This window comes from Rattus rattus, chromosome 9 (assembly GCF_011064425.1).
Source record: "Rattus rattus isolate New Zealand chromosome 9, Rrattus_CSIRO_v1, whole genome shotgun sequence".
Lineage (NCBI taxonomy): Eukaryota > Metazoa > Chordata > Mammalia > Rodentia > Muridae > Rattus > Rattus rattus.
The window spans coordinates 39,143,863-39,163,714 of NC_046162.1; the positions used below are offsets into that span (position 1 = coordinate 39,143,863).

Sequence of the window (19,852 nt, forward strand, 5' to 3'; positions counted from 1 at the left end):
GACATGAACAGCCTATAAGGTGAAGTATTATGCGACATGAAGATTAGGTCCCAAGCATTTAGGAAGCTGATTATGTCACCAACAAGTTGCAAAATTCCCATAGCTTCCTTACAGCAGCACAGGCATGAATCTGGTAGAGGCACCACCATATTAGAATTTATAAAATATAATTGTGATACAAAAAGCAGTGGAAGACTAAATATGACCACTGACCCAGCAAGATTAGGAGTTAAAACATTGACTGTAAGGTAGAGAGCTCAGTAGAGCAGCCATAGAATTAACAAAATTGTGGATTGTAAGGCAGCTGGCACCTTCTTCATTGTCTTGCCCTGCATAAAACTTGGTAGTTTAACACAAAGGACTGGTAAATTTTCTCCTTCATTAAGAGTTCAACATTCCCATTTTCCTGCTGCGTGAGTCTGAACTAGTTCAAGCCCTAAGCAGCACATCCTTTTTTGCTTTTTTTTAAATTTTATTTTTCTTGGATATTTTATGTATTTACATTTCAAATGGTATCCCCTTTCTCACTAACTCATATCTCCTCCCCATCCCCCTGCTTCTGTGAGGATGCTCCTAATGCAACCAACCAACTCCACCCTCCACACCCTGGCATCATCTTACATTGGGGAATCAATGTTCACAGCACCAAGGGCTTTTCCTCCTATTGGTGTTGGCCATTTTTACTACATCATTCCTGCCAACCATGAGTAAGGGAGAACTTTCCATCTTCTGAGATCTTCATCAATTTCTTTTTTCAGAGACATGAAGTTTTTGTGATACAAATCTTAAGGAATTATATTGAATATGTAGGGAGAGAGTGAGCAGCCTTGTCCAGTCCCTGATTTTAGTGGCATTGCTTCAAATTTCTCTCCTTTTAATGTGATGTGCACTACTCATTTGCTGTATACTGCTTTTACTATGTTTTGGTATGGGCATTGAATGCTGGCTGATCAGAACATGTTTATGTGAAACCTATATGCCAGTCACAGATATAGTCTTTTTCAAAACTGACCAATCTTAAAGACAGTAGGTAAACTTCTTAAAGATCCTTAAAATAACATTCATGTTGACAAGCCCTTACTTTTGTGTTCTCAAATGCTTCTTCTGTTCTCCTCTGTTTCTGTGTGAATCTACCTGTTGCTGTGTGTCTCTGTGTGTCTTTGTGTCTCTCTACTTTGTATTCTACCTGTCTCTTTGTATTTGGTCTGTCTCTTTGTCCCTGTCTCTGTCTCTTTGCTCCTCTGTCTCCCCTGTCTCTGCCCATCTCTGTCCATCTCTTTCTTCTCTCTCCTCCTCTCTCTCTTTCTCTCTCTCTCTCTCTCTCTCTCTCTCTCTCTCTCTCTCTCTCTCCCTCCCTCTCCACTCCACTATTCATGTCATCTCCAGCAGTTCCTCATTCATTCCTCTTCAGAATACTTCAGGCCTCCCAAATATAAGTAGCTGTCATGACTTAACAGTTTGCATTAAGTCAGGGCACCTCCTTTTCTATTAAGGTTAGAGCATGCAACCCAGTGAGGGGAGACACTCCAGTGGACAGGCAACAGAGTCAGAGACAGCCAATATTCCCACTGTTAAGACTTTACAAAATGGGAATGCTTCACTCCTTCTTTAAAAGGGGAACACGAATATCCTTGGGAGGGAATAGGGAGGCAAAGTTTAGAACAGAGGCAGAAGGAACACCCATTCAGAGCCTGCCCCACATGTGGCCCATACATATACAGCCACCAAACTAGATAAGATGGATGAAGCAAAGAAGTGCAGGCCGACAGGAACCGGATGTAGATCTCTCCTGAGAGACACAGTCAGAATACAGCAAATACATAGGCAATGCCATCATTAAACCACTGAACTGAGAACGGGACCCACGTTAAATGAGTCTTAGAAAAGACTGAAAGAGATTGAGGGGGCTTGAGACCCCATATGAATAACAATTCCAACCAACCAGAGCTTCCAGGGACTAAGCCACTACCCAAAGACTATACATGGACCGACCCTGGGCTCTAACCTCATAGGTAGCTATGAATAGCCTAGTAAGAGCACCAGTGGAAGGGGAGGCCCTTGGTCCTGCCAAGACTGAACCCCCAGTGAACGTGATTGTTGGGGGGGAGGGCAGTAATGGGGGGAGGATGGGGAGGGGAACACCCATATAGAAGGGGAGGGGGAGGGGTTAGGGGGATGTTGGCCCGGAAACCGGGAAGGGGAATAACAATCGAAATGTAAATAAGAAACACACAATTTAATAAAAAAGAAAGACTTTACAAAAAGATGAAGGTACACAAGTTTTGCAAGGTGCTGAGTGCTTAGGTTAGTCCAATGTAGACTACCATGTCTCCATGCAAGTTCTTTGGTTGACAGTTCATTCCCTGTATCCTATGGTCTTAGTTTGGCTGGATCTTATATTTTTCTTGTGGTGTCCAGTCTCTGGTTCTTGGTATTCCAGTCATTTTGAGAGGTGGAGACACTCTCATGGGATTGGTCTCAAATGTGTCAAGGCATTGGTTAGAGACTTTTACAATTTCTGAGCCATCTTTACACAGGCTGTGCAGAATGTAAGTGAAATGTTTTTTGTGACTTGGCTGATATCCTGATGTGTCCACTGGAAGTCTTTCTGGTTACAGTTTTTATATTTTCCCAGGGATAACCCCCAATTCTAATTTATTCTCCCAACATTCTCTGCCTTTTTCGACCCCTACCCTTAATTAATACCCCTCACTTAACTATACCACACCTAACACACCCAAGAGAGATGTCTATTTTGTTTCCCCTTCACAGTGAGATGCATGCATGTGTATCTTGGGTCTTCTTATTCCTTAGCTTCTCTGGGTCTGTGGATTGTAGCATAGTTGTTCTTTACTTTAGCAGTAATTTCCACATATAAGGCATTTTATATTATATTTGTGTTTTTGTTCCATTCATTTGCATGGATGGAAGATGATGTTGATTTTAGCAGCTGCTGAATACTCCAGTGTGTGAATGTAAATATTTTCTTTCTCCATACTTCAGTGGAAGGCCTTTAGGTTGTTACTAGCCATTAACAATAAAGTTTCTATGACAATAGTTTAGCAAGCGACCTTCTAGTATTTATTTATTTTTTTCTGAAAAACTGAAGTCTTCACTTCCAAAGTTGTTTTACAAGTTTTCACTTGAACCAACAATGGAAAAGTGTTCCCCTTGCACTACATCCCTGTTAGCATAAGCTATCACTAGTTTTTTGGTTTTAGCCATTCTGACAGGTGAGATGGAATCTCAAAGTCATTTTATTTGCTTTCCTGTATAAATAAGGATGTTGAACATGTCTCTTTTGCATTTTCTTAAGTGAGAGTATTCTGTTGAGAATTCTGTTTAGATCTGTAGTGTTGGTTCATGTCCCCCCAGGCTTTGGGTATGTCCACTGGAGAGGTAAAACATGGACTGTTTGACTGTGCTCATTGCAAGAGCTTACATTGAGACAATGGATGCTGCAGGAGTGGAAAGTGCAATTGGAGATGTGAGACAGCCAAAGCCGGGATCCCTTGGCTTTCAGGCATCTCATCAGCCCTAGAGAAGTCTACATATTTCTAAGACAAAAAGACATAAATGCTAACCATACTACAATCCGTTGACTTACAATGGTGTCAGGTCAGTTAGATATGCATATACTACTCTGGCACACTTATTATGGGAGTAACCAACAGATCGCTGACTTGACTTAAGATTTACTCCCTGACATGAACCCTGCTTAGCTTACCAAAACCCTGAGACTAGATAGTTTAGAGACTTGGGGAAATGCTAATAAGGCTGTTCTACAAAAAAAAAAAAGAGTAAAAAGTGATTCCTAATGATCTGTGATACTCACAGACCAGTGCTTTGCTCAACCAACATCAGAGAAGCTTCCTCCGGAAGCAGATCACAAGACATCCTGAGACCCATAAGCAGACCTTATATAGAGTGAGACACCTTGCAACACTCACTCCTTAATTGGAGAAGTGGCCTCATGCACCCATCCTCAATCCAGGATTATCTACACTTGATAACCCCTTGCATTTGAAAACTTAGTTTTTCTAAGAGGGTCTCTAGGGAATCAAACTCCTCTCAAGGGCAGTCCTCATGTTCATCAGCAAATTGCCAACAGAAAATTAACCCATTCACATCTATGGAGGAGGCTCCTTTTTTCATAATGTCCTATCAGGACCTTTTGCATTTTACTTTTTATATTTCACTATTATTTATAAATTGATTTTTTCTTTTTAGCTCTCTATGTCCTTTGTGTATATAATATAGACACGGTTACTGTTTTTAAGGTATATTTTTACCTAATCTTAGACTTGGAGAAGGGGTTTCTGACATCCTCACCCTTGTTGAAATGCTGAATGCAGTTGCTCTCTCTGGGGAGGGAGAATCATTTTGGTTTGACGACATGACCAGTGGTTGACTGACTGTATTTGTCCACTAAGGCCGCGGCCACATCCCTATTCCTACATGATCCATATTAACTGGATGCAGAGAATGAATAAAATTGGAATATAAATCATCAATATTACCATAAATAAATGAATAAATAAATAAAAATAGTTTATTAATTATTACCAGAAGGGAGTGTGGTTGGCAAGTCATGGGCTGAGAGATGGGAGGTCATGGGGTGTAGCCATTATGAAAATGCATTGTATACATTTAAAAAATGTTTTCTTCATTTGAAGAGTACCTTCCTATCCATTAAAACCCATTTTCTCCTTCCAAAATGTCATGGGAAGCCAACTTTCAGCCATCTGCATGAATAGATCTGTTTATTACGGAAACTGTTGCCTAATTCTAGACTCTATTTGGCTTCTTGGCTTAGCACAGTAACTTTGAACCTTGCCTATGCTGTAGCATGAATTAGCACATACTACAATTAATCTGTTCATCTACAGGAGATCATGTGTGCCGTTTGGATTTCTGATTTTAATTCTTTGGGGGATTTACCCAACGTTAGAGAACAAAGTCTAATTAGTTGCCTTTATGTTTTTGAAGAACTGACAAAGTATTTCTGAAAGTAGGTAAGGCATTCTATAGGTGACCTAGAAATATGTCATGATTCAATGATTCCCCATCCTTGATAACCCTTGGAATATCTGGGTGTAAAATAGCTACTTCTATGTGAATTGAACAGTTACTACTGGATGAAAGATGTTCCCCTTGTAAGGTTTAGTTTGAAGTTTACTGAAATATAATGTTGAACATGACTATGTGTGATTTATTAGTGATGTTAATACCTTCTTTAGAAAAAAGACTATTTAAGACATTTACCCTTTATAATTTAAGCTTATCACTTAATTATTTCAAATGCTTAACTTTTTAAAATTATTTTTGTTCCTTATACACCTTTGAATAAACTTAAAATCATTTACCAATAGAATATTCACAATTTGCAAATATTTTCACTCATTGTCAGACAGCACTTTAGAAAATTTAAATGAAACACTAAGAATTTATTAAACCAATACTTAAAATAAACACAATATTGAAAACATCAGAAGGAGTAAAATAACTATTTCTCAGGGGAGGGAAGGCTGGTTGTGGGTTGGAACAACTGCTGGATTGAAATCAACAGCTGATCATGAGGAGCAGGAACAGCAGCTCAGATGTAGGACAGACTCAAACTGATGACCAGAGGTGACCAATTATCTGTAGCGGCCATTATCTTAATAGTTAGGCCCACTGTAGCAGGCAGGAGATGACTGAAAGATACATTGTATCTACAGACATAATGAGACACAGGTTCCACAGCTGCTGTCATATGTGCTGTCTGGGATGGTGCTGCCACATCTGGCTGAAACTACTCATGCATCACAGAAACTTCTGGAGGTTTTGTGCCCTCCTGCTGTTTTTCACAAGTTGGTTCTGGCTCCAGAGTGGCTCTTTTCCCTGCTGATTTACACACATTCAATCTGTTGATCTGAGGATGTGTGTCTCTCCAGATCTGAATCTTCCTCATCTTTGGCTGTAAATCCTTGGCATGTTCTTCCTGCAACTGGGTCAGGAGGTTCTTGACATGGACAATAAGATCAGAGTTGGGTATGTACACACTCAAGTAGGCCTCCAGGTGTTGCAGAGGCAACAGGTCTGATGGGTCACAAAAGTCCTCAGGGTTCTTGTCCATCCATGTTTCCAGGAAGCTCCAGAGGGTGTTCTTTACTTGTTCATCCTCTTTAGAGTAAGGGCTGAGGTATGAGTACCTAGAGAAGACGAGAGACAGAGTCACCTGTAAAGTTCCAGGCCCTCACCTAATACTGGCAGTTCTGGCTGCTCTCAGAATTATTAGTTCACCTGTATACAATAGGGGCTTCCAATGTATCTGTGCAAACATGAACACAGGTGTCTCTGTCCTGACTTCTCCTTGGTCACATGGTTTTCTGGATTATCCTTCATGAATCTCTACTTTGGACACATCTCTACTGGGTACTCCAATATTTCTAGAGCCTCCTTTCTCTGTGAGAGAATTACATTCCCTAAGGCCTCAGAAATATTACATGAAGGATAAAGTGCCTTTTCAATGTAGAGGGGTTAGTTACATCCATTTTAGTGTCTCAGCTCTGGACCACCCTATCCCTTCGACTAGGCCTGGGAGAAAGATTTGCTTAATGCATGTAATGGGTTCTGACAATTATGTAGACAATGAACAGATGGAGATAGATTCTCAGATGGAGACAGAGCTAGAGATTGAGAAGAAGAGGGAGAGTGAGAATAGAGGGAGATGAAAGAGAAAGGAAGATGGAGAAAGACAGAGAGAGAAAGAGAGACAGAAAGAGACAGTGAGAGACACAGAGAGAGGGAAAAAGAGGGAGAGAGAAGGAGAGAGGGGGGAGAGAGAGAGGAGAGAGAGAGAGAGAGAGAGAGAGAGAGAGAGAGAGAGAGAGAGAGAGAGAGAGAGAAATTTCTGGAGCCAGGAGGAGGATCTGAGAACTGTGGGCTTGGAGATGGCATTCACCTCACAAACAGCAGGTCCAATATCTGTAGAGGGGTGGCAAAACGTCGGTGTGCAGACAGAGAAGGCACTACGGTGTTCTTGTGCTCAACTGCAGTCTGTGCCCTGATGCTTGACTCTGTCTGGGCCTCCATCTGTTCCTGTTGAGCAGAAGCATTCTCCACCTGAAAAGAGGTCAAATCGGAGAACCATCATTCTGATTGGTTCGCCTCATTCTAAGTTTTCCTGAATTATTTCTCTTCAAAACCCACAGAGAAAACAGAATGGTTACCTGGTCTGTGTGGCCTTGGTTAGCCTTGTTCAATTTTTTCCCCTTTTGGGAAAATGGCCAGAGGCGTTGAAGGCAGGAGAGAACCCTGTGCCTCCAGACACTATCATGGCCTTTTCTGTAGTCTTTCTTGAGGCCTGAGCCTCGAGTAGTTCAAAGACAGCAAGAGAACATCCTGCCCTCTCTACTGTCTCTGACAAGTGAGCCTGCAGGCCTTGCTCTAACCAGTGGGTTGCCTGGTTACCAAGGTTCTGCATTATTAGGTCATCAGGCTCTTCTTCAACAGGACTTTCCTTAAAGGCCCCCATGTCCCCTTCCCCTTTCCTAGGTACACAATTAAACACAAGTATACATGTTTCCCTCTCCACTGTTCTCAGAGATATCTTGATATAGACAGCGCCTCAGCCAAGCAATCGGAGTCCCTACTGTTGAACTGCATCTCTAACCATAATCATAAATTCAACCCTAATTATCCCAATCTATTGTAAACACACCCTAGGCATGTTTCCTTGCTTTTATGTGGCTATGTTTGTGTTCTGTGTAGAAGGAGACCAACTACATACCTGTGACAGCCAGCAGCCCCACAGTTTCTGTGTTTCCTTATAGGAATTTTCTTATCCATAATCAGTTTCCACCATCATCATCATTTTAGGGCTTACGCCCAGAGGTTTACAGTCCTTTGTAAACAGCTGGCTGAGGCACATCCACCAGCTTACAGGATGGAAGGTGGCGTCCTAGCCCTCTTTCAGAGGGGATTCATCCTCTACCACTTCTTTCCATTCCTGCTTGAATCCTTGATCTGATTCTCTCTAGTGATGAACCATGTCCTATCACTTTCAAGAAACCTTTCTCTTTCCTTAGGGCCATTTAGTCCTGATGCTTGTTACAGCAACTGAATCAGAAGTGGACAGGAAACATTACACTCTCTCTGTCCCCATTTTGTGTTATGTGGCAGCCAATCTCTTCTCTATTTCATCTCCCTCGTTCTGTGATATCCCATCTCTCCCTCTATACTCTGGTTTTTCTCCTCTTCCCTGTGGGTTTTGCTCCCAAGTCGTTCACTGGTCATCCAGTGGTCTTCTCCATCTCCTTCAGACAGAGTGTCTGTTTCATATATTAGTAAGCCAGTGATCTGAGGAGTTGACATCATGTGCATGTGCTCAGAGTTTCCTTCTACTCCACAATGGTGGGCAGTGTGTAGTAAATTACTATCTGTCTCACTTGCCACATGAAGTAGAGTTGTGTTCATTGCTCCTTTACTGTTCCCTGTGATGTTTTCTTAGTTTCTTTTGTTCCAATTCCAAAAAGTTGTTCAATATGTCCTGTATGTTCACATGCATATGCATGCTACTTCCTCCCAGTACATTTGAGTAGGACACGCACATGAGATCATTCTTATATATGTTATCTGCATTTGTGCATGGGCATGCATGAAGAAAGTACATGGGAATATTTACATGTATACATGCTAACATACATATGCATCTGCTTGTGTGTGTGTGTGTGTGTGTGTGTGTGTGTGTGTGTGTGTTTTGGTAGACTTTAACTTTCTTTTACTGGTTAAGGCAAAAGCTAGAATTCCTTAAAAATTATTTGGTAGACAAATAATTTTGGGAAGTAACTCTTATTTCAAAGGAACCCTCTTCCAAATCATGGTGCTGAGCTGTATCCCCTGTTTGGAATAAAAGACAATAGATAAATTCTGGGTTTGTACACACACAACTAGGTGAGTTGTGGAATCTATTGGTAATGGGAACAGGAACATCTAAATTCAGAGGATATGTCTTTGAAGAGGCCAGTTCACTTGATAAGTTGGAAATTATCAAGACATGAAAAGTTTGTAAGGAGAAGGAATATGCCACATGAGGATCATGTCCCAATCAAGCCCTCAGGTGATTGATCATGTCACCAATTGATCAAGCCACAAATCTCCCATAGCTTCCTTACAGCAGCCCAGGCATGAATCAGGTGGAGGCACCACTGCAGTAGAATTTATAAATATAATTGTGATACAAAAGCAGTGGAAGAGTAAATGTTATCACTGATCCAGCAAGAGTAGGAGTTAAAAACATGGACTGTAAGGCAGAGAGCTCAGTAGAGCAGCAATAGAATTAACAAAATTCTGGATGACCAAGGTGTCTGGCTTCTTCTTCATTCTCTTCACCTGCATAAAACTTGTTGGTTTAACACAAAGGACTGGTAAAGCTTTTCTCCGTCAGTAGCCACTCAACATCCCTCATCTCCTTGGTGCTTGAGCTTGAAATAGTTCATGTCCTGATCAACACATCAAGTTTTTTTGCTTTATCTTTCTTATATTTTACTTTTATTTTTCTTAGATATTTTATGTACGTATCTTTCAAATGTTATCACCTTCCCCCCTCATATATCTTCCTCCACTTTCCTGAGTCTATTAGTATGTTCCAACTCCCACCCAGCACTCCACCTTCAACACCCTGGCATTATCCTACATTGGGAAATTGAATCTTCCCAGGACCAAGGGCTATTCCTCCTATTAATACTTGACAATGCCATCCTCTGCTATATGTGGCTGGGGTCATGGGTCCCTCCATGTTTAGTGATTGGTTGGTGGTTTGTTGCCTGGAAGCTCTGGTGTGATCTGATTGGTTGATATTGCTCTTCCTATGGGGTTGCAAACCCCTTTCCTTCCCTCAGTCTTTCTCTAATTCCTCCATTGTGGTCCTCTACTTTAGCCCAATGTTTAAGTGCAAAAATCTTCATCTGTATCAGTTGGGCTACAGCACTGAAACCATGCAGACACATTGGAGTCAGGAGTCCCAGAAGGCACACTCTGTTGGTAAGTGGGGTTCTTTAGGTGTGGCTTAAGCCCACATCAGCTGCAGTGCTTGCAAGAGCCTTAAGGTTTTCAACCGTAGTTGCTGTCAGCCTTTGCCTGGGACAGCCCTAGCTGCTCCTCTTGCTTAACAGCTTCCAAACAGCTCCACCCCACCTGCATCTCCCAACCCTCCCTGCCTGTCTGCCTGTCTGCCTGTCTGCCTGTCTGTCTGTCTGTCTCCTTTCATTTGAATTCTGAGATTCCTTATAAGGCCTCTAGACCCTGGGTTGTGTGTAACATCCCAGTGTACTGATGCTGTGAATATTTTCATTGACATATATTCTAAATTAGATGATACATCCTAGGACCACCCTAAGAGTGTACAACTAGCGGTATGTTTTATTATAATGATAGATGAGAGTACATACATTGAGGAAGATGTCTCGATAATCCTGGACGAAATGATAGCAATGTGAAGAGGTGGCAGCAAGGAGGAAGATAATGCATGCTCCATTGACAGCCACCTGGGCTTCCAATGGGGCGATTCTTCAAGCAGAGTCAATGATATTCCCAAACTTTCCAGAGAATATCAGGATGAACCCAATCTGCCTTCTATTTTATCTAACTAGAAAATATGTTTTAAAAAGGTAGGTCTCTCTCTCTCTCTCTCTCTCTCTCTCTCTCTCTCTCTCTCTGTGTGTGTGTGTGTGTGTGTGTGTGTGTGTGTGTGTGTGTGTGTGTGTGTGTCTGTGCAGTCTACAGCATACGAATGGAGGTCAGAGGAAAACTTCCCATATTGGTCCTTGCCTTCTGCCACGTTGGTTACAGGATTTCTTGTTCTCTGCTGCATACGTCTAACTAACTGGCCTGAAAACTTTGGGCAATTTTCTCATCTCCACCTTTCACCATAGTAGTGCCAGTGTTAGACATGTGCACTACTGTGTCCAGCTATATATGGGCTCTAAGGACCTCTAAGCAGATATCTCATGCTTGTGAAGCAAGAGCTTAATAATTTGAAGAATCTAGGACCAAATTTTCAGGAGAATCTCAGGGTTTGGGTTTGGAAGTCTTTCTTTTGAGCTGTACTTTGTCATCCTGTAGAGAGATGGAGTCGTCTGTGGATGCATCAGGAGTTTGGGGAGGAGTGCCGAGCAAATACATTGATGTGCATGTACTGTTCTCGAGATGTTGTGTTTTATAAATTCATAGTTCTCTTTCCAAACTACTAACCAGACACAGTCCTGATGGAAGCTCACATTGCAACACTGAGTAGCCAAGGACTAATGTTATCCTGTTTTGATTCAGTCATCATTTCTAATGCGTGCAAGATGCTCTTTATAAAGAAACTTTTCATTTTTATTCATGTGTTTGCATCTATCTCTCTGTGTGTGCCACGTGTGTCCTTGTTGCACAAAAGACACAAAGGGGCATTGAATCTTTGAGGCTAGAGTTAGAAGTGATTATAAGCAGCTATGTAGGTGCTGGGAATCCATCCCATGTCCCCTGCATGAGCAGCTCATGCTGTGCAGTATGAGTTGCTGAGAAAGAAGCTCCAGTCCTCTGTGAGAGCAATCTGCTCCCTTAGCCACTGATCCCTCTCTCCAGAAGCTTGCCACATGCTATTCTAAGGTCTAATATTTGTGGTAATCTTTATGGTATTTTCCCGGAAAATTGACAAAACTGTTGAGCACCCAGAGAACCAGCCTCTGGCCTTCATTCTAACTCACTCTCCACTGGTAGGTGGATAGTATTTTTGATTGTTAGTTTTTGTTCCCCTCAGAAGAACAGTTATTCATAAAAACACCCATTATCTACTCCCTTCACATTTATAATTTCTTGGATCATATTTGTTTTTTTTAAAAATTCATGCCATGCATGGTTTTGTTTGAGCCCACTCTCTGTGTCAATGACCACTTTTTGTGAATTCCAGGTCTGCTTTCTGAAGCTCTTCTTTCTCTGGGCCGTGAATGTCAGTATTATTTCACTCTGATAGTTTTCATCATGTGTTGGAACTCTGTCTCCTGGTCTAGAATATCCACATTTTCTCAGTTTTTCTTCTTATGATGCAAACATATGCAGTGGATGCAGTTTCCTTCCCATCTCTTTTAAGCCATATCTCTCTTCATTTCTGCGGTTATATGTAGTTATGTTCCCAGCTAACTCATTCATAAGAATGGCCATTCTATTTGGATTAAAGAAGTCTATATGGCTTGTGAATGAACTGGGCTGTGTAGCCTTATATAGAAAGTAAGTTTGTCCTTTCTGTACCCATAGAACCTGTCCTATGTCAAACCTCCTTGGTTTAACTTTGATGTTTGGTAGCTGGCCATCTTTCAATAAGATGAGAGGACCTTGAAGATGGATTCTGCTCTTGGAATTTGCACTTTCATTGCCAAGGATCATAGCTGCAGCACCCACAACACTGGTCAGATGGATGAGATTGTGTCCTTTCTGATCCTGGGATGAGATATGACATGCTGAACCACCCAGAACATCATTAGCAGAGAGATAGCAAACCCAGTTCTGATAGCAAACTCATCAGATTACCATATGGAGGGTTTCTCATAAAGGAGGGCATATCACCACCACTCCTCAAAGCCAGCCCATAGACCTGTCAATCTACTAGACAGGCAAACTCTTTAGGGAACTTCTCTGTTCCAGAGAGATTTTAAAACAGCATGGAGCATGCCTAAATTGTAAACAGGCACAGTGACCCTTCAGGCCATTGTCTTTTCCTACCCCTTGAGAGAGTGTTCAAATCTCCCATTTTCTCCTCTGTCAAAATACTGGCACCCATGCCTGTCTTTCCCACTGATGGGACTTTAGAAAGCCTTCCTGGCTCCATGCTGGAATCTTTGCCTGGCTTAGTCTAGTGCAGGCAGCTACAGCTGCTGTGGGCATTTGAATGCAAATGTCATGTCCAGAGGAGAGATTTTCACAGCATTCATCATCCTCTGGCTCTAACACACTTTCCTCCCCCTCCTCTGTGATGTCCCCTGAGTCCTGGGGCTTGCAGTGATCTAGATGGTCCATCTCTAGCCCAGTGCTCACAGCCACTCATCCTCAGAACATTGCTGACTTATACTCACAAGCTTCTCTGACTAAAGTGAGCTTGGCACAAATCTATAGATAAAGACATGAGTATTTAGAAGGGAGATTGACATGTCCCCTTACCAAATCAGCATCAAAAGATTCATTCCATAGAGCCCATGAGTTCTCTAGTCATGGGTTTTGACCATATTTGTGATATTAGGTATGGCTTCTGTCCTATGAGCAGGCTTCAGATGTAATCTTGAGACAGTTTGCCCCCTCCCCCATCTTAGTCAGTGTTCTATTGCTGTGAGGAGACACTATAACCATCATAACTCTTATTTTTTTTAAAAAAGCATTTAGTTGGGGCTTGCTTACAGTTTCTGAGACTTGGTCTATTGTCTTTAGGGTGGGAAGTATGGTGGCAGACAGGCAGACAGACATAGTGGTGAAGAAGGAGCTTAGAGTTCTATATCAGGGGAGAGAGAGAGAGAGAGAGAGAGAGAGAGAGAGAGAGAGAGAGAGAGAGAGAGAGAGCCTGCCTCTCGGTTTGGTGTGGGATTTTTGAAACCTCTAATGATATTTCCTTCAACAAGGTCACAGTTACTAGTCCCTCACAAGCAGTGCCACTCCCTTATGACCAAGTATTCAAATACATGAGCCTTTGGGTGCCATTTTTATTCCAGCTATCATATCCCATTAAAGAATTTCATCAAAGTTGCACCAGTGGCAGAATTTTGCCTGACAGGTGGGTGCTGTTTGCAGACTTCCGCTTTGGGTCAGGGCATCAAGATCTTTACTCCCTCAGCAGCCTGCGTAGCACTTTCCACATTATGAGAGGTGGTCAGCATAGTTGCACCTTCCTGGTTAGTTCAATGGAAGTATGTTGTATCTTCAGCAATGTTTCTTAATATCCAGTTACTGAGGACAACCACGGGGGCGATGGCAACAGCTTCTGTTGTTTCAGATGCTTCTGAAGCCTCTCTGACTAATCACTTTTGGATAATACTTTTATTTAAAGATTCTGCATGGATGTGCATAGCAGTTGGGGCAGGTATGATAACCAAAAACTGAGGAGGTGTGAGGACTTTGATCAAAGGCATTCAGATTAGTCAAAATGCTGCCCCCAGAAGTTGTGGGATTATTAAATGAAAACCTTAGTGAGGAGGATAGATCACTCTTCTGGTGGACGTGTTTAAAAGGGAAATCCTGACACATTGGCATCAGAAATGCAAGGTTAATTTTTCATGTTTGTTTGTGGATGAGATGGGAGAACATGACTGAAAGGACCACTTTACCCCCATAATTAAAGCATACTAGGCAAATGAGGCCAGAGAGAAATAGTCTTGCCTATTCTTTAGGGGTTAATAGGCAGGCATGAAACTGGAGGTCAGTGCAAGCTCTGCACCTGGTTCATCTGACCTTTGACCTTTCCTTCTTAGAACAGCGCTCTATGCATTCACACATTTGTGGTTTTCATAGTGTAGAGGGGATGCTGCTCATTTGATGTCACCTACTTCTTTTTAGATGAGCAGAGAATTACCTTTAAAGTACACAATTTGTAAACATTTTAAGGAATAACCACCAGATGGCGATCTAGAGTAGGGTATGAAATATTTTTTTTTTTTTAATTTTGCAGAGCCAAATTTGAGGGGTGATTGGGTGAGGGGGGTGCTATCAGACTGACATTACTCATCATTGTGTCTTGTAAGATGTCTGAGCCCCGTTAGAGTAGGCAGATGATTGTGAGAACAAAATACAAGACAAAGCTTGCTAGACCCTCCTGGCCATCACAGGTTAGTATAGTAAGTGAAGTCAAAAGTGTACAAAAGTAGGACATGCCACCTGGACCTCTTTGCTTGCAAGTGAAATAGACTGAGTAATATGCATTGGGGGAGGGAGTTGTGATGGCACTGTGGGAGGAAATCTTGCAAGAATGTGGATGGATATTTCTGGCTGTAGTTGAGAGTATAGGACATTAGAAGAAGATGCATGGTGGGTTAGGATCTATGAGGAGGGAGTGGAGGATGATAGTAAACAGCAGGTCCACCCAACATATTCAGTGTGTTGAGAAGTAATACTCAAGAAAGGCTGGTCTTAGGAGGCAGGGCGTGAGGCCTGCTTTTAAACCCAGGCATGGCAGTTACAGGCAGAGTCTGTGCCAGTCTTTCTGGAAAGGGACCATAGTGCTGCACATTCTTCTTCTTGGGACACACACCAGGGTATGTTCTTCATCCTTGTTGTGTGTGTCCCCATTTCCTCAACTCATTCAGGGTGGAGATGATAGAACTCATGGGTTGTAGGAATACTAATTGTTTAGGAAAGGCTGGCACTTCTTAAGTGTTGCATTTTTTGCTGAGTACACATTTCTGAAGAGAATTAGATCTAAGGATTCAGGTTGATGTTGATGCTGAGCCTTGTCCCACCATAGGGTGGGCCTGTTGGGCTTATTTTGGAGAAGTCCATGATTCCTGAATCCTGGGAGATGCGGGGTGCAACACCCACTTGCTGTGCACTGACCGAGTCTATGAGAGAGCTGTTGCATAAAGCTAAAACCAGGGCCTGGGGACATCACTTAGTGAGTGAGAGTGTATGTTTTACTTACACAAATACTGGAGTTCAAATCACTAGTACTCAGAAGAAAAGCTGGTCAGCAATGCCAGTTCTATGGGGAGACTGGGAAGAGACAAAAGTCTTCATGGCCACCAGTCTATCTCCAGGTCCAGTGAGTGACTATCTAAAGGGAATAAGTTAGACAGTGACAGAAGACATGGACCTTCACATACATGTCATGTGAGCATATACCACACACACACAGAGCATAAACACTCTGTCTCTCCATCTTCCCTCTGTCTTATATAACACACACACACACACACACACACACACACACACACACACATACACAGAGATAGAGACAGAGACAAACACACACATATACACATGCAAACACACACACACACATACACATACACACACAAACACAGACACACACTACAACATCTGGCCAAAACCTTAAACCATGATAGAGTTGACAATAGCTTTGATCTAGTGATATCAAGGTACTTAGAACTATGCTAAGTAATTTCAGGGCGGAACTTCAAGTGTTCTTCCTCCCAGATTTGTAAGACTGATTAAGATGGTCTCTATTTTCTAAGTTAAGGAAATGAGACCCAGGGAAATCATGAATCTGTTCAAAGTCCTGTAAAGCAGTATTGGCAAAGCTGAGGCCACCCTGACTCCTGACCTTTTACTACTCAAATTCTTAAGAGCACGGATGCATACCATTCTCTCTCTCTCTCTCTCTCTCTCTCTCTCTCTCTCTCTCTCTCTCTCTCTCTCCATGTACATTCAACTAACTATCCTAGTTAAAAATCTGGGCAGGGTATATAGCACCTCATGGCTAGGCAAGCCTGTACTGTCAGTTCAACACAGCCAGATCTGCTATAGAAAATCATATATTATTCCTGGCAATAGGGACCTTAGTGATGCAGTCATATGATGCGTAAGTATCGGACAGTTGCAATAGATCCCATGTCACAGCATCATCCAATGACAGGATAGTACGAAACCTTGTAAACTCTGGTCATCATCAGAAAGGACATGAAGACACCATGTACTGTAGGAAAGGTGGCACAGAATTTGGGAAAGTGTCTAACCAATGCCTTCATTTAGACCCCTCCCTTAACTACACTCCACCCCACACACCCAAGAGAGATGTCTAATTTGTTTCCCCTTGACAGTGAGATGCATGCATCTGTATCTTGGGCCCTCTTATTCCTTAGCCTCTCTGGGTATGTGAATTTTGGCATACTTTTTCTTTATTTTAAAAATAATTTCCACATATAAGTGAGTTTATATTTTACTTGCTTTCTTGTGCCATTCATTTGCCTGGATGGAAGAAGAAGTTGATTTTAACAGCTATAGAGTACTCCAGTGTGTGAATGTAAAATATTTTCTTTATCCATACTTCAGTTGAAGAACTTAAGGTGGTTTCTAGTCATTACGAATAAAGTTTGTCCGATGACAGTTTAGCAAGTGACCTTCTAGTATGGATTTTTGTTTTTTTTCTGAAAAACCAAAGTGATCACTTCCAAAGTTGTTTTACAAGTTTTCACTTTCACCAATAATGGAAAAGTGTTCCCCTTGCACTACATCCCTGTTAGCATAAGCTATCATTCATTTTTTGGTTTTAGCCATTCTGACAGGTGAGATGGAATCCCAAACAATTTATTTGCATTTCCCTGATGCCTAAGGATGTTGAACATTTGTCATAGTGCATTACTTTAAGTGAGAGTATTCTGTTGAGAATTCTGTTTAGATCTGCTTTATTGTCCATGCCCCTCCCCCAGTCTTTGGGCATGGCCACTGGAGAGTCAAACACGGAGACTTTGACTGCACTCATCATAAGAGCTTACACTGGGACAATGCAATCTGTGGAAAGTGCAGTCTGAGATGTGAGAAAGCCAAACCTGGGATTTCTTGCCTTGCAGGCACCTTGTCTGTCCTAGAAAACTCTGAATTTTTCCTAGAAAAAACATAAATACCATAGTACAAAACCTTTGACTTACAATGGTGTCTGGTCAGTTAGATATGCATGTACTACTGTGGCACACATATTGTGGGAGTAACCCACAGATATCTGACTTGACTTAAGATTCATCCGCTGACATTGACCCTATACCTGACACTGCCTGGCTGACCATGAACCTGAATCTAGATAATTCAGAGACCTGGGACAAATCTAAATAGGGTTGTTCTATGAAAGAAAAGAAAGAGTAAAACAGTGATTCCTAATGGTCTGTTATAACTCACAGACCAGTGCCTTGTTCAACAAACATCAGAGAAGCCTTCTCCCTAAGCAGATCAAAAGACATTCTGAGACCCATAAGTAGACCTTATACAGAGTCAGACACCATGGAAAACTCAGTCTTAATTGGAGAAGTGGCATCATGCACCCGTCTGGGCTTGGAGATGGACACCTCGCAAACAGCAGGTCCAATACCTGTAGGGGGTGGCAAAACTTCTGTAGGTAGACAGATAAGCAAGTGCATCGAAGGGGTCATTCATCTGCTCAGCCATAGTCTGTGCCCTGACGCTTGACTCTCTCCAGGGCTCTATCTGGTCCTGTTGAGCAGAAGCATTCTCAATTAAAAAGAGATCAATGTGGAGGGTTCAAACTGGCCCAGATCTGCATCCTTCTGCTTGGTTCTCCTCATTCCAAGTTTTCCTGAATTATTTCTCTTCAAAACACAGAGAAAAGAGTGGTTTCCTGGTCTGTGTGGTCCTGTCCTTGGCTGGCCTTGATCAAAATTTTTCCCTTTTGGGAAAATGGCCACAGGTGTTGAAGGCTTGAGAGAACCCTGTGCCTCCAGACACCATCATGGCCTCTCCTGTTGTCTTTCTTGAGGCCTGAGCCTCGAGTAGTCTGAAGACAGCAAGAGAACATCCTGCCCTCTCTACTGTCTCTGACAAGTGAGTCTGCAGGCCTTGCTCTAACCAGTGGGTTGCCTGGTTACCAAGGTTTTGCATTGTTAGGTCATGTTCAAGTGGGTCGTTCTATTACTGTCCCTTCTTCAACAGGACTTTCCTTAAAGGCTCCCATGTCCCATCCCATTTCCTAGGGACACAATCAAACACAGATGTACATTTGTTCCCCACTCCACTGTTCTCAGAGATATCTTGATATAGACAGCACCTCAGCTTTGCAAGCTGAGTCCCTGCTTTTCAACTGCATCTGTAACTATAATCATAAATTTAGCCCTAATTATCCCAGTATACCATAAACATACCCTAGGCATGTTTCCTTGCTTTTATGTGTCCTTGTATGTTTTCTGTGTGGAATGAGAGCACATGCATACCTGTGACAGCCAGTAGTCCCACAATGTCGGTGTTCCTGCATAGGAATTGTCTTTTTCAGAATCAGTTTCCACCACCATGATTGTTTTAGTGCTTAAGTTCAGTGGTTTACAGCCCTTTGTAAACAGCTGGCTGAGGCACATCCAGCAGCTTACAAGATGGAAACTGGCACCCTAGCCCTCTTTCAGAGGTGACTCATCCTCCATTGATTATTCTTTCAATTCCTGCTTGAGTCCTTGATCTGGTACTCTCCAGTGATGGACTGTGACTTGTCACCTGAAAGAAAACCTCTTCCATTAGTAGCATTTAGTTCTGGTGCTTTTCATAGCAAATGAATGAAACTTAAACAGCAAACACTACATTTTCTCTGTCCCCATCCATCCTGTGCTATGTGGCAGCCATTCACTCCTCTAGTTTCTCATCTCCCTCATTTCCTGGTATCCCTTCTCTTCCCCTATATTCTGTTGGTTTGTTTTGCTGTTCCCAGTGGTTTTTCCTCCAAAGCCATTCACTGTTCATCCCTGGTCATCTCCCTCCTTTCACATAGACTTTCTGGGTCACACCTTAGCAAGCCAGTGATCTGAGGAGTCCACACCATGTGGATGTATTCAGAGTTCCCTGCTACTCCACAATGGTGGGTAGTACTATAGTAAAATACTATCATGTCTTCCTTGACAAATGAAGTAGAGTTGTAATCATTTCTCCTTTACTGTTCCCTGTGATGTTGTCTTATACTTTTGTTCCAATTCCCAAAAGTTTTTTGGGATCTCCTGCATGTGCACATGCATATACATGTCAGTTCCTCCCAATATATGGGAGGAGAGCTTGCACATGAGATCATTCTTACATATGTTATGTGCATTTGTGCATGTGCATGCATGAAAGTACATTGGAGTGCTTACAAGTATACATACTCACATACATGGGCATCTATGGGTGTGTTTTGTTTGTCTGTCTG

At 42.2% G+C, this 19,852-nt stretch overlaps 1 pseudogene; it reads right to left on the reverse strand.

Annotated features, from left to right (window-relative positions):
- Positions 1 to 5,891: 5,891 nt before the first annotated feature.
- LOC116910278 lies at positions 5,892 to 18,974 on the reverse strand (annotated as a pseudogene).
- Positions 18,975 to 19,852: the final 878 nt, after the last annotated feature.